This window comes from Eucyclogobius newberryi, unplaced genomic scaffold (genome assembly GCF_026437365.1).
Source record: "Eucyclogobius newberryi isolate DKJ021-1_F unplaced genomic scaffold, fEucNew1.0.hap1 SCAF_5, whole genome shotgun sequence".
NCBI classification, from domain to species: Eukaryota; Metazoa; Chordata; class Actinopteri; order Gobiiformes; family Gobiidae; genus Eucyclogobius; species Eucyclogobius newberryi.
In genome coordinates this window covers 4,229,256-4,244,698 of record NW_027316167.1, presented here as the reverse complement: position 1 = coordinate 4,244,698, position 15,443 = coordinate 4,229,256, and the positions used below count along the sequence as shown (strand labels likewise).

The 15,443-nt window shown below is 47.7% G+C and overlaps 1 protein-coding gene across 1 annotated transcript in view; it reads right to left on the bottom strand.

Annotated features, from left to right (window-relative positions):
- Positions 1-15,443, bottom strand: part of lingo1b (leucine rich repeat and Ig domain containing 1b) — a 130,221-nt gene that overhangs the window by 3,016 nt on the left and 111,762 nt on the right. The window lies entirely within an intron of this gene.

The following is a 15,443-nucleotide window of genomic DNA, read 5'->3' as shown; positions in this document are numbered from 1 at the left end:
ATTATCATTACCAACTATTAAAATGTTAAATGCCAAGTGTAAGATACCAAATGATTTCAAAAAGTCATCCGTACAATTAAAAAGGTCCATTCTTACTTTGAAGGACGAGCAAATCCCCAGGACTTGCTGGGGACTTTATCTAACCAGGAAAATCACATCCCACAGATTGTTTGGACTATTCCAGTGTTCCATACTTTAGCTTCAGTGCATATTCAATGGGAAAGTTGAACGGCACAAACGGCAGAACTGTGTTGGCGTCTGACAACCGCTCGATCACACGAGCGACACCAGAGAAAACATGATCGCCTTTAGCACTGTTTTATGTAGTTTATTGATACAGAAAACTGTGCCAAATGTTGCATTTCAAATCTAATGTCGTACAGCACAAATTGCACCAAAAGTATTATTGCAAGTGTAAAAGCAGCTCTGGAGTCTAAATGAGACTGCTGCATGCTGTCTGCATCTGATAATAGCATCACTATACTGAAGCAGGATTTGTGCTGTTAACATGCTTTACCGTGATGGGAAAACTCTGCTCTGGCTTTTGACAGTTGTGAAAAGCTCTTATAAACCCACTGAGGTGAATAATTAAGATGTTACAAATATGTTGATAAATTGAGGAATACGTTTTTATCGCTTGAAACTGTTTAAAATGAACCAGTTCTCTTTTTAAGACGGTAAAAATCAGGTACAGTGCTTTTAATCAGTCAACTTTAGACAATGGAGATGGATATTAGATATTGACTATTATTACTTGTTGGTAAATGTAATTCACTTTTTGTCTGCACAGCTTAAAAACGACTAAATTAAAGTACAAAATGAGTGTGTTTATGTTGCCTCCTCGTTAAAATGAATGAGACAGAATGATTGTGTCAGTACCAGACTGAAGAAGGGCGCGGCAGGGTGAAATCACAGCATCGACACAAGCAGAACGTGCAAACTCCACATGAGTTTGCACGTTGTCCGCCACTGTCCGCCACTCTCCCTCACTCACAACATTCAAATCCCGCCTAAAAACATACCTCTTCACCCAAGCCTATGACCTCCCCTACCCCTAGCCTCCTCTACCCCATTGCCTACTCTTCTACCCCCTGTTACATCCCCATCTTTTTCTCTCTACTTCTTCTGTCTTGTTCATTTTATCTGTATATTAATGTGTATTGTACGTGTTGTCCCCCCTGTCTGTAAATACCCCCCCCCTTTTTTTATTATGTTCAGCGTCTTTGGGTCACTGAAAAGCGCTATATAAATAAAAGTTATTATTATTATTATTATGAAAAGGCCCCGCCCCGTCAGCGAAACAAGCACCCGACTTTCCTGTGAGCTTCACGCATCTTCTGTTGATGTGATTAACCCGAGCCTGTATCCACTGTACGAGCCACACGCCAAAGCGATGATTGTGACAAGTATATTTGCTGCATCGCACTTAAGATACTCTCCACATCTCTGGCAGCTCTGGCAGTCAAACGCTTTTGCAGAACTAATGAAAGCGTGATCGATACGAGTGCGCCGCATGCGGGGCCAGTGCTTGCGGGGCCAGTGCTCGCAGCGCGGCCGAGTCCTCTCAGCTGGACGCTCACTTTGTCTGAATGTACATGTAAAGGAACGCTATGCTTCAGTTTGTCTGTGAAGCCGGTGCAGTTTTAACACTGTTTAGTCTTAATGAGTGAGAATGACAGTCGTGTTCTTCGACTTCTACAGCGTCAAATATCTCATATCTAACACCACAAACACTGCAGACAAACGCTTTCTGGTGAGACGTATTGTTTCAGTTAGTCGCACTGACACACACATTATTTGCACAGATTTAGGCTCGTGTGCCAGTTAAAACGATCATGATGCACTGACAATGACAATGTGTTCGTGGGTCATCACTAGACGAGCGAGCGAGCGTTTCCTGCAGAGCGGGCGGGACCACGAAACGTTTGGACGAGGCCGTACGAGCGACCGCTTGTTTGGTGCTGCTGCGGTTTGTGTGAGTGCAGGAGCCAGCAGAGACACCAGAGACACCAGGGACACCAGAGACACCAGAAACACCAGGGACACCAGAGACACCAGGGACACCAGAGACACCAGGGACACCAGAGACACCAGAGACACCAGAAACACCAGAGACACCAGGGACACCAGAGACACCAGAGACACCAGGGACACCAGAGACACCAGAAACACCAGGGACACCAGAGACACCAGAGACACCAGAAACACCAGGGACACCAGAGACACCAGAGACACCAGAAACACCAGGGACACCAGAAACACCAGGGACACCAGAGACACCAGAGACACCAGAAACACCAGAGACACCAGAAACACCAGGGACACCAGAGACACCAGGGACACCAGAGACACCAGGGACACCAGAGACACCAGAGACACCAGAAACACCAGGGACACCAGAGACACCAGAAACACCAGGGACACCAGAGACACCAGGGACACCAGAGACACCAGGGACACCAGAGACACCAGAGACACCAGAAACACCAGAGACACCAGGGACACCAGAGACACCAGAGACACCAGGGACACCAGAGACACCAGAAACACCAGGGACACCAGAGACACCAGAGACACCAGAAACACCAGGGACACCAGAGACACCAGAAACACCAGAGACACCAGAGACACCAGAAACACCAGGGACACCAGAGACACCAGAGAAACCAGAAACACCAGAGACACCAGGGACACCAGAGACACCAGAGACACCAGGGACACCAGAGACACCAGAAACACCAGGGACACCAGAGACACCAGAGACACCAGAAACACCAGGGACACCAGAGACACCAGAAACACCAGAGACACCAGAGACACCAGAAACACCAGGGACACCAGAGACACCAGAGACACCAGAAACACCAGGGACACCAGAGACACCAGAGACACCAGAAACACCAGAGACACCAGGGACACCAGGGACACCAGAGACACCAGAGACACCAGAAACACCAGGGACACCAGAGACACCAGGGACACCAGAGACACCAGAGACACCAGAAACACCAGGGACACCAGGAACACCAGAGACACCAGGGACACCAGGGGCACCAGAGACTCCAGAGACACCAGGGACACCAGAAACACCAGAGACACCAGAGACACCAGGAACACCTGGGACACCAGAGACACCAGAGACACCAGAGACACCAGAAACACCAGGGACACCAGAAACACCAGAAACACCAGGGACACCAGAGACACCAGAGACACCAGGGACACCAGAGACACCAGGGACACCAGAGACACCAGAAACACCAGGGACACCAGAGACACCAGAGACACCAGAAACACCAGGGACACCAGAGACACCAGAGACACCAGAGACACCAGAGACACCAGAGACACCAGGGACACCAGAGACACCAGAAACACCAGGGACACCAGAGACACCAGAGACACCAGAAACACCAGGGACACCAGAGACACCAGAAACACCAGAGACACCAGAGACACCAGAAACACCAGGGACACCAGAGACACCAGAGACACCAGAAACACCAGGGACACCAGAGACACCAGAGACACCAGAAACACCAGAGACACCAGGGACACCAGGGACACCAGAGACACCAGAAACACCAGGGACACCAGAGACACCAGAGACACCAGAAACACCAGGGACACCAGAGACACCAGGGACACCAGAGACACCAGAGACACCAGAAACACCAGGGACACCAGAGACACCAGAGACACCAGAAACACCAGGGACACCAGAGACACCAGGGACACCAGAGACACCAGAGACACCAGAGACACCAGAAACACCAGGGACACCAGAGACACCAGAGACACCAGAAACACCAGGGACACCAGAGACACCAGGGACACCAGAGACACCAGAGACACCAGAAACACCAGAGACACCAGGGACACCAGAGACACCAGAGACACCAGGGACACCAGAGACACCAGAGACACCAGGGACACCAGAGACACCAGAAACACCAGGGACACCAGAGACACCAGAGACACCAGAAACACCAGGGACACCAGAGACACCAGAAACACCAGAGACACCAGAGACACTAAAACACCAGGGACACCAGAGACACCAGAGACACCAGAAACACCAGGGACACCAGAGACACCAGAGACACCAGAAACACCAGAGACACCAGGGACACCAGAGACACCAGAGACACCAGAAACACCAGGGACACCAGAGACACCAGGGACACCAGAGACACCAGAGACACCAGAAACACCAGGGACACCAGGAACACCAGAGACACCAGGGACACCAGGGGCACCAGAGACTCCAGAGACACCAGGGACACCAGAAACACCAGAGACACCAGAGACACCAGGAACACCTGGGACACCAGAGACACCAGAGACACCAGAGACACCAGAGACACCAGAAACACCAGGGACACCAGAAACACCAGAAACACCAGGGACACCAGAGACACCAGAGACACCAGGGACACCAGAGACACCAGAAACACCAGAGACACCAGGGACATCAGAGACACCAGAAACACCAGGGACACCAGATACACCAGAAACACCAGAGACACCAGTGACACCAGAGACACCAGAAACACCAGGGACACCAGAGACACCATAAACACCAGAGACACCAGGGACACCAGAGACACCAGGGACACCAGAGACACCAGAAACACCAGGGACACCAGAGACACCAGAAACACCAGAGACACCAGGGACACCAGAGACACCATAAACACCAGAGACACCAGGGACACCAGAGACACCAGAAACACCAGGGACACCAGAGACACCAGAAACACCAGGGACACCAGGGACACCAGAGACACCAGAAACACCAGGGACACCAGGGACACCAGAGACACCAGAAACACCAGGGACACCAGAGACACCTGAAACACCAGGGACACCAGAGACACCAGAGACACCAGGGACACCAGAAACACCAGAGACACCAGAGACACCAGGGACACCAGAGACACCAGAAACACCAGGGACACCAGGGACACCAGAGACACCAGAGACACCAGAAACACCAGAGACACCAGAGACACCAGGGACACCAGAGACACCAGAGACACCAGGGACACCAGAGACACCAGAGACACCAGAGACACCAGAGACACCAGAAACACCAGGGACACCAGAGACACCATAAACACCAGAGACACCAGGGACACCAGAGACACCAGAGACACCAGAAACACCAGAGACACCAGAAACACCAGAGACACCAGGGACACCAGAAACACCAGAGACACCAGGGACACCAGAGACACCAGAAACACCAGGGACACCAGAGACACCATAAACACCAGAGACACCAGGGACACCAGAAACACCAGGGACACCAGAGACACCAGAAACACCAGGGACACCAGGGACACCAGAGACACCAAAAACACCAGGGACACCAGGGACACCAGAGACACCAGAAACACCAGGGACACCAGAGACACCAGAAACACCAGGGACACCAGAGACACCAGGGACACCAGAGACACCAGAGACACCAGAAACACCAGAGACACCAGGGACACCAGAGACACCAGTAACACCAGGGACACCAGAGACACCAGAAACACCAGGGACACCAGAGACACCAGAGACACCAGAAACACCAGGGACACCAGAGACACCAGAAACACCAGAGACACCAGAGACACCAGAAACACCAGGGACACCAGAGACACCAGAAACACCAGGGACACCAGAGACACCAGAGACACCAGAAACACCAGGGACACCAGAGACACCAGAAACACCAGAGACACCAGAGACACCAGAAACACCAGGGACACCAGAGACACCAGAGACACCAGAAACACCAGGGACACCAGAGACACCAGAGACACCAGAAACACCAGGGACACCAGAGACACCAGAAACACCAGAGACACCAGAGACACCAGAAACACCAGGGACACCAGAGACACCAGAGACACCAGAAACACCAGGGACACCAGAGACACCAGAGACACCAGAAACACCAGAGACACCAGGGACACCAGGGACACCAGAGACACCAGAGACACCAGAAACACCAGGGACACCAGAGACACCAGGGACACCAGAGACACCAGAGACACCAGAAACACCAGGGACACCAGGAACACCAGAGACACCAGGAACACCTGGGACACCAGAGACACCAGAGACACCAGAGACACCAGAGACACCAGAAACACCAGGGACACCAGAAACACCAGAAACACCAGGGACACCAGAGACACCAGAGACACCAGGGACACCAGAGACACCAGAAACACCAGAGACACCAGGGACACCAGAGACACCAGAAACACCAGGGACACCAGATACACCAGAAACACCAGAGACACCAGGGACACCAGAGACACCAGAAACACCAGGGACACCAGAGACACCATAAACACCAGAGACACCAGGGACACCAGAGACACCAGAAACACCAGGGACACCAGAGACACCAGAAACACCAGGGACACCAGGGACACCAGAGACACCAAAAACACCAGGGACACCAGAGACACCATAAACACCAGAGACACCAGGGACACCAGAGACACCAGGGACACCAGGGACACCAGAGACACCATAAACACCAGAGACACCAGGGACAGCAGAGACACCAGGGACACCAGAGACACCAGAAACACCAGGGACACCAGAGACACCAGAAACACCAGAGACACCAGGGACACCAGAGACACCATAAACACCAGAGACACCAGGGACACCAGAGACACCAGAAACACCAGGGACACCAGAGACACCAGAAACACCAGGGACACCAGGGACACCAGAGACACCAGAAACACCAGGGACACCAGAGACACCAGAAACACCAGGGACACCAGAGACACCTGAAACACCAGGGACACCAGAGACACCAGAGACACCAGGGACACCAGAAACACCAGAGACACCAGAGACACCAGGGACACCAGAGACACCAGAGACACCAGAAACACCAGGGACACCAGGGACACCAGAGACACCAGAGACACCAGAAACACCAGAGACACCAGAGACACCAGGGACACCAGAGACACCAGAGACACCAGGGACACCAGAGACACCAGAGACACCAGAGACACCAGAAACACCAGGGACACCAGAGACACCATAAACACCAGAGACACCAGGGACACCAGAGACACCAGAGACCCCAGAAACACCAGGGACACCAGAAACACCAGAGACACCAGGGACACCAGAGACACCAGAAACACCAGAGACACCAGGGACACCAGAGACACCAGAAACACCAGGGACACCAGAGACACCATAAACACCAGAGACACCAGGGACACCAGAGACACCAGAAACACCAGGGACACCAGAGACACCAGAAACACCAGGGACACCAGGGACACCAGAGACACCAAAAACACCAGGGACACCAGGGACACCAGAGACACCAGAAACACCAGGGACACCAGAGACACCTGAAACACCAGGGACACCAGAGACACCAGAGACACCAGGGACACCAGAGACACCAGAAACACCAGGGACACCAGAGACACCAGGGACACCAGAGACACCAGGAACACCAGGGACACCAGGAACACCAGGGACACCAGAGACACCAGGGACACCAGGAACACCAGAAACACCAGAGACACCAGGGACACCAGAGACACCAGAGACACCAGGGACACCAGGAACACCAGGGACACCAGATACACCAGGGACACCAGAGACAACAGAGACACCAGGGACACCAGGGACACCAGAGACACCAGAGACACCAGAGACACCAGGAACACCAGGGACACCAGAGACAACAGAGACACCAGAGACACCAGGAACACCAGGGACACCAGAGACACCAGGGACACCAGGGGCACCAGTGACTCCAGAGACACCAGAGACACCAGGGACACCAGAGACAACAGAGACACCAGGGACACCAGAGACACCAGAGACACCAGGGACACCAGAGACACCAGGAACACCAGGGACACCAGAGACACCAGGGACACCAGGGACACCAGAGACTCCAGAGACTCCAGAGACACCAGAGACACCAGAGACACCAGGGACACCAGAAACACCAGGGACACCAGAGACACCAGAGACACCAGAGACACCAGGGACACCAGGGACACCAGAGACACCAGAAACACCAGAGACACCAGGGACACCAGGAACACCAGGGACACCAGAGACTCCAGGGACACCAGAGACACCAGAGACACCAGGAACACCTGGGACACCAGAGACACCAGGAACACCAGAAACACCAGAGACACCAGTGACACCAGAGACACCAGGAACACCAGGGACACCAGAGACACCAGGGACACCAGGGACACCAGAGACTCCAGAGACACCAGAGACACCAGGGACACCAGAAACACCAGGGACACCAGAGACACCAGAGACACCAGAGACACCAGGGACACCAGGGACACCAGAGACACCAGAAACACCAGAGACACCAGGAACACCAGGGACACCAGAGACTCCAGGGACACCAGAGACACCAGAAACACCAGGGACACCAGAGACACCAGAGACTCCAGGGACACCAGAGACACCAGAGACTCCAGGGACACCAGAGACACCAGAGACTCCAGGGACACCAGAGACACCAGGGACTCCAGGGACACCAGAGACACCAGAAACACCAGGGAAACCAGAGACACCAGAGACTCCAGGGACACCAGAGACACCAGGGACTCCAGGGACACCAGAGACTCCAGAGTCGAGGCAGAAAACCGTCCAACACACAAAACCTCTCGGCATTTAAACAAATATTTCACTTGCATCTGACTCGGCCGGCTGAACTTTGGTGTAAAATGATTCCATTGGCATTAGTTTTTGGAATTAGAACTTCAGTCAGGCTCAGAATGATATCATCAAATGGTGCTGATCTGCATGATTCCAAATGTAGAAACTTGCATCAAGAAATTGTAAATAAACCATGCAAGTTGATTAAATGAAATCATATGCGATGAAAGGGCAAACTGACCAAAACAACTCAAAAAGGGTTAGTTTTGCCTGTAGCGTCTCCTTTAATAATGCATAAGAATTGGTAAGTACGTCAAACATGTTTTTTATGTATAAAACACCCCAGCAGAAGCATATTGAAGTAGTTAAACCAGCTAAAAAGCCAGTTCACTATGCATCAAGGTGTTGGAATACTAAAATGATCTGAATTAGTTGGTGAAGGTTCTAGAACTTTTTACATCAAGCACCACCGAACAAAAGATATGGCTTTACGAACACCACCAGATCCAAATTGGGTTCTAACAGGACTCATTCTGGTCCAAACACGGGCTGAACCAGGTCTCAGCAGGAATAGGTTGTTGCCAGAGTCGTTTTAATAGAACGGTGCTTCATGTACACACACCCGGGAAGTACTGCAGTTACAGCAATACCAGCGTGACACTAAAGAATATCACACCGTAACTTCTGCTCTTTGTAACGTGCAATCCAAGGGTGAACTCTCTCTTAAGCGGTCGCCATCTTCAGACCGCCGGGTTGTGCAGTTGTGGTTCGCTCCATGACCTTGCCCCTGACACAATCCGGGGTCTGCCACACGTCGATAAGCTCGCGGGGGAATGGGGAGGATAAGAGGATCAGGAGGTGGTATCGTGGCTCGGGAGGAGGGGGATGGCGCGCTACAATCTTCTCACGGGCGTCATGTGGCGTCACCGCTCCTTCTCTGAGCTGACACCGGAGCCAAACCACCAGACACACTGACAAACACGTGCTCCATTACATACATTATATATATATATATATATATATATATATATATATATATATATATATATATATATATATATATTTACAGCCGAGGCTTAATTAAGCAATAATTAATTAATTAATTAATTAATCAGCGGTGATAGAACGCCAAATTGGACCTTGTTAATGACGTGTTGACTACGGCGAGCGTCTGAAAGCTGCAACGATAGCGTAGTTTATCACTTAAAATTTTTGTAGAAGGTCGTTTTAATTCCAACATTAGGGGGGCAGATCTTCAGCGATCGCTTCAGAACCGGTTTCAGTTCAATGCCCCCTACTGTTGGTTATGGGTAGGATTATAATCTGATGGAATTGTGGTTACGGTTGGCGCTAAAATGAGCAAAACGCTTGACCTATTAATATATCGTGATGATGGATTTAATGACGCCGTATTGATATTGTGAGTATTTTGGTATATTTTACAGAATTATTTTGTGATGATTACAAAGGGATTTGTATTTCATTACACGTTTGGACAAGTGGCGCATAAAATAAATGCAACTGTTCAAATGTATTGGGTTCAATAGATCACAGAAAGTCACGAGCAATATGTCGATTGTCACATATGTATTGAATCGTGAGGGACCCTGAGATTCACACGGTCGTGGAAACATGGGGCTGTTTTTCACGAAGAAAGGCAGAAACATTTGGGGAAACAGCGGCTCGGTGGTTGGAACACTAACTCAAAGGACGAACAATCGTTCCAGGGCTGAGACATGTTCACGTGGATCCACTCATTTAGCATTAGCCCTAAAACTTTGCAGCTATAATCGCCAACGAATCGACGTGTCACAGTTCTGCCTTTTGTCCTCAGTCCAGTTCCATATTTTCAGCCCGATCCGGTCCTTTCTTTTGCTTCCTCTCTTGTTTCCTTGCTCTCCACAGCTGCCTCTCACTCCTGATCATCCCAGAGTCACCTACACATGCTCCTCCGTTCATTCAATCTGTGCTGGATTGTTGACTACTCTAGAGAAACACTCAAGCGCTGAATTTATATCTGATCCTCAGTCTTTGTATTTGAAATCTGAGTCTGCGTTACTGAGTTTGTTCCCGTCTGATTTTCTGCTCGTTCACGTTAAGTGTTTGAAGGAGCTGTGTCGTTGTCCACAGAGTAAATAAACACATTGAAGAGCTAGTTCTTACTTGCACTTTAACTTGACTAAAAGCACACATTAGTCCGGGGTGGAGGGAGTGTATTTTCCTGCCTGTTTCTCTTTCTCTCCTGGTGCAGTGGTTTGGAGCATCTTCTCGTCTGCTCCTACTGCGATCGCGCTGCACTGTTACATTCAGAAGGAAAACCACTTCGTACGCGCTTCCCCAGATTTGTTACACCTCAATCGTCGGTCATGCATTCAAAGATAGACTCTGTAGACCATCATTTACCAACACAAACGTTGCGGGTGCGGTAGGGTCGAGTATAGAGAGGGAGAAGTCGCTAACACGTGCTGGGTGCGATGTCTTTTTATAGGACACTTGGAGCTGAGGCGCTAGCTCCTGTGCTAATGTATACATGCCATGAATCCCGCGGCGACGCATCTGCCGCCACTCTGGTCCTTTTGCACGCAGCGTGTTTTGTCTCGCCGCTCAGACCAAATGATGCGTATGATGTGGTCTAGTGCATGTCTCAAAGGACGCTGTTCATTTGATAGATATGCTTTAATTTGATCGTCCATTTTCCTGATAAATACTTAATTATCACACTGTAATGCAACAAGTCAGTCCATGAAATTATTACCCTATACGTGTTTAATGGAGATATTAATCATATTGTGGGCCATATGTAATTATAGAATGGTCTTGTGGGAACTTTACTATAATATCAAGCTAAATCAAGTTTTTGAGCTTTTAAGTACAAATATTCTGTACTATTTATATTGCTATCGGCCTTTAATAGTTGCTCTTGAGTGCCTTTTACTTTTGCATGTCATGTTTAGAACCAAAAAAGGAAGAATTTGCGAAAAAACTAAATTACTTAATGTCATTCCCATGCCAGGAATCCCATTACTTTTGACTCCATCTACTGGCTGCAGAGGGAATTACATTAAGCGAAAAAGATCGGTGGATTGTTTTTGATGCTTTTCATGCTCTTGGTGTCAAAATGAAACCGCTGAGTGCTTTCTGCATCCAGAGCGTGGGTTGTTAGCATGCTTTGTTGACTGTGACGACCCCTGAAAGTTGTGAAAAATGCTAATTAGGATGCTCAGAAAACATGAGGAAAGTGAGGAATACATTTAGACTGCTGCAAAAATTAACTAGTTCTATTTTTCACATTTTCCTGTAAAACTATAAATACAAAATCAGGTACAAGCACCTTTTTGATAAAGACCTCGACTGCTGAGTTTTTATGACATTAACACAAATGGGACGGCTTGAATCGCAGCCTGAGTGGGCCCAACGGGGAAGTAATTGCAACCTTTTTATTTTCGCTTTGTGTAGAAATATTAATTTTCCCTAATGGCGACTGTCGAGAGAGTCGGAGTGAGTCTGGAGAGAACTGTCAGGCCCGAGCAATTATGCCAATCAATAACCGTGCTCTCCATCCTGCCAGCCATAATTATAAGGCTTTGCTAATACTCCACATGTTAGCTGCGGCGCTAGATTGGACGCCAACTAACAAGTTTCATTGTTGCAACTGATGGAATTTCTCATAGCGTTTCATCAATGTTGTTATTATGTGTTGATGTGCTCCAACCCACGACAAACATTTTAATGAAGCCCCGACTGAGCCTGATGATAATGTATGGCTCTGGTTCTGGTAAACACAATTAATCAAGGCTCAAAATAATGAACGAATGCGAAGTTTGGAATTGGATGTAACCAGCCCGAGACAATACGTCGGCGTTGCCACGGCAAACACGACGAAAGGGATGTAAACGCCTGCTTCTGGTGCGAAAGTTTGAATATTTACTCGCCAAGATGGAACGAGTTGTTGTCTGACTCTCTCTGAGATTTCACCCTCTGGACAACCGCTCTTCGCTCTTCAAGACGAGACAGTTTTGATGCTGTGGGAGCCGGGATCCAAATGCCAATCTGTGGATACGTTCATATCACCGCTCGACCAATGATGTTTATGCCGGAAGCAGGATTTGAACTGCTGAACTTTCGGATCAGAGAACAAACACTCCACCAACGAAGCTCCTGTTAGATATTATAGATGTATGGAGCACCCCACATTCAACTAATGACCGCACTAAACATTTGACAGACAACGCTCTTCACACACATCTCAACCTGCCGACCATCATCGCACAAACGGTACAACCCTCCTTCACTTGACACAGCCATAATCCACTCGATCAACCGTCCGGATCTCTCTTTCTGTTTTCACAGTTAGCAACACCTGAAGAAAGCTTTTGCATCATTATAACGGTTATATTTTGAATTTTCATCAGGATTAATAGAGTTATTAATCCTGATGAAAATTCAAGGCTGTCAAATGCTCCAACGATTGGTAAAAACAGGTTTAGAAAGTCCTTTTCAATCAGAGGGAAATGTTTTTTAGCAGCTAGCATTTATATTATGAGCTCAATTGCAAAGTTAGTCATCTGGACACGAGAAAATGAATACCTTTCGACTTCCATCTGAAAATGAAGATTTGTCAGATTTGAATTGAATTGTCCTTCCTTCTCTCTTATCCCCTTTCGCTCTCATCTGTCTCGTCCAATAAACGCAAAAATCCTTTAAAAAAGAAATGTACTTTTGGATGGAAGTGGAAATATCTTGATTTCTAAAACTGTCTCCAGATGTCAAAGTTTGGAATATTTTCTAACATGAACCACTCCTGAACATAAAGGATTGTACCGACCCACAATCCACTGCACACTTCATACATTCAATAATACCAAATTAATAGCTCTTATTTTTTGTATGTTTTTGAATACAATTTGACTTTCAGGGATTAGTTCCAAAATGAAACAATATTTAACACATTTAAGTAGGAATGAATGGATCTCAATGTTTATGACAGAAGGGCATTCGAAGTTACTCTTTGTAACCATGGAGATAAGTGAACACTATTAACCGGGACGAGGGAACATACACTGTATCGCACACTTTGTTTTGGAGAAAGATGCAGTATCGTCGAGACTAGAATCCTGTTTATTCTAAAACAATGTAACTGGGGGAAAAAGAGCCGACAATGGATCCAGTTGATGGACATTTTTGGAAAACTGTTTTGGCAACGAGCAGAAAGATTTGATTTGTCAGCTGAAAAGCCCATCACCGCGACAACCATCTGAACAATGCTCCGCCCCCTGGTAAAATTCTCCTTCCACTCTAGCGATGTATCCACCCAAAAATTACAAAAGTAAAGTATGACATGAGAAAAATCTATTAGAGTAAAATGATTGTAGTACTCGTTTAAAAAAGTATTTCAGACAGATTTGTGAACAATTAATGCATCAAAAGTAGTAATCTGTTTCATATATTTTGGTTTGCTGAAAATTGGGACATCAATTAAATCTATGAACGAGCTCAGATCCACCCCTCAGTGGGATGGTGATCAGTCCAGTACCTCTGAGCAACAGGCCGGTCCCAAAGATCATAGTAGTGGTTTGCCTCCTGCTGCCACAGTTTCTCCAGCAGTTGTTTTTTCCTTGTGAATAATTGGTAGTTTGACATATATAATAGTGTAATGAAAAAAAAAAACGTCACACTGTTCCAACAAAACACTTTTTTTTTTTCATTCTCCATCAGTAAAAATAAAGTGACCCTCTCTTTCCCATTTACACTTACTGTAATTGGTAGAATTGCTGCCGAATTTTTTCATACTTTGTATAGTTTAGATATTATTCCAACTGAAAGTTCTGATTTATTAACCTTTAGTATTTCTGTCAGAGGGTTGTATTGGTCATTTGTTCATTGTATTGGTTATAATAACTGTAAATTAGATAAGATAAGATATGATAAGATAAGATAATCCTATAAAAGTACGGTTTCTCCAAGACAAAGGATTATTTCAAACTATCAAAGCTCTAGATCTTTTGTAATCCAGACCTTGAGTCTCAGGTCAGTTCTATTTGGTACAAAACCTTTGGTCATAAAGCTTTACTAGTTTAATGTTGTAACATCTTTGTTTAGTTTGTATGTTCTGATCAGCTCCTTTTTCTTTTGATAAGTGTAGAGTTTTGAATTTGACATGAGAATATCTTTCTTGCCGTATAAAATCTTGAGATTGAGTCATTCCACTCATCAAACGGCCGATTGGGATATAAATAGGATAGAAGAGTGGAATAGATGGAGAAATCATAAATCATTTTTATAGTTTCAATCATTTGACTTAGACTGGGATGAGAAACAACAGAAATTCCAGTAGTAGAATACAATTTAAACTGTAGAGTAAAAACCAGTCGCCAACAGTCGATACAATGCGCCTTTGTCTGTTGTTCCTGGTTGATCTGGAATGGTTCAGTTTGTGTCACGTTCATATTTGTGTTTAAAAGAATGAGACGATGTGAGGGCACTTCTGGCTCATGTTCCGCTCGTGTATATTTGATAAAGCAGAGCAGCAGAGTACGCTCGTCCCTAATGTGATGTTACTGCAGTCTGAACCCTGATCAATATTAATGCACTGCACACGAGCTGCTGCCGGTGCTTGATCCGCCTCCTGTACGTGTTTTAATGGTGACCGTATGCAGCCGGTTTAAGAGGTTCAATGCACAGTGACCCCTGAGAGACTGAGTCCAACTGCAGTTACTACGGTGACATGATGATTCACTTTGCTCCGTCTATTTTTTTATCCA